The sequence below is a fragment of the Megalobrama amblycephala genome, linkage group LG18, assembly GCF_018812025.1.
Source record: "Megalobrama amblycephala isolate DHTTF-2021 linkage group LG18, ASM1881202v1, whole genome shotgun sequence".
NCBI classification, from domain to species: domain Eukaryota; kingdom Metazoa; phylum Chordata; class Actinopteri; order Cypriniformes; family Xenocyprididae; genus Megalobrama; species Megalobrama amblycephala.
In genome coordinates this window covers 30862289-30863245 of record NC_063061.1, presented here as the reverse complement: position 1 = coordinate 30863245, position 957 = coordinate 30862289, and the positions used below count along the sequence as shown (strand labels likewise).

At 38.8% G+C, this 957-nt stretch overlaps 1 long non-coding RNA gene across 1 annotated transcript; it reads right to left on the bottom strand.

Annotated features, from left to right (window-relative positions):
• Positions 1–205: 205 nt before the first annotated feature.
• Positions 206–732, bottom strand: LOC125252940. The gene is made up of 2 exons (XR_007181311.1): positions 654–732; positions 206–248 (listed from the first exon to the last, which is right to left on the bottom strand). It is a non-coding gene; the product is annotated as an uncharacterized LOC125252940 (long non-coding RNA).
• Positions 733–957: the final 225 nt, after the last annotated feature.

Here is a 957-nt window from a genome sequence, read left to right as displayed (position 1 = left end):
ATATAAATCTCATTTGTTTAAAAGACCTCCAAAGAACAGGCGAATCTCAACACCGACAGTTACGTAACAGTCGGGATCATTAATATGTACGCTCCCAATATTTGCATATGCCAGCTCATGTTCAAGGCATTAGACAAGGGTAGGACGTCTGGACCAATGTGACTGTGTGTGTGTAGATGGAATAAATTCACATGGAGATCAGGTGGATGGTCACTCAGGGTTGCTTTACTGTATCTGCGACAAGAAGACTGGGAAAACAGGACCAAATGGCTTATCAGCATACAGCATATAGCACATCGATGTCGCATACAACGTCAGCAGGACGAGCTATGAGACTCTGATTATATACATTTTCTCAAATTGAGCGTGAACATATAGTGGAAAAATTCTTAAAGCATACATCCATGAAAATAAAATATAAAACACTAATACAGACAATTAACATTAATACAGTGAAAATATAAACTCAAGTAACCATCATTTTACATATTTTATATAAATGAAATGGAGAGAGAATAACGCAGCCCTTAGATGGCGCAGTTACACAGCAGAGAGCACGTGCGAGACGATACAGCACATGTGCTAAAAGCTAACATTCAGCTGGGGCTAATATTTTAACATAGAACATGACAAAACTCGAATAAAACACATACCTGGGAAAACAGGACCAAATGGCTTATCAGCATACAGCATATAGCACATCGATGTCGCATACAACGTCAGCAGGACGAGCCCCAAATCAGCCTCAGACCCCAGAGGGTTAATGTCTGGATGTGCACAGCTGAATCATCAGACTAGGTAAGCAAGCAAGAACAATAGCGAAAAATGACAGATGGAGCAATAATAACTGACATGATCCATGATATTTTTAGTGATATTTGTAAATTGACTTTCTAAATGTTTCGTTAGCATGTTGCTAATGTACTGTTAAATGTGGTTAAAGTTACCATCGTTTCT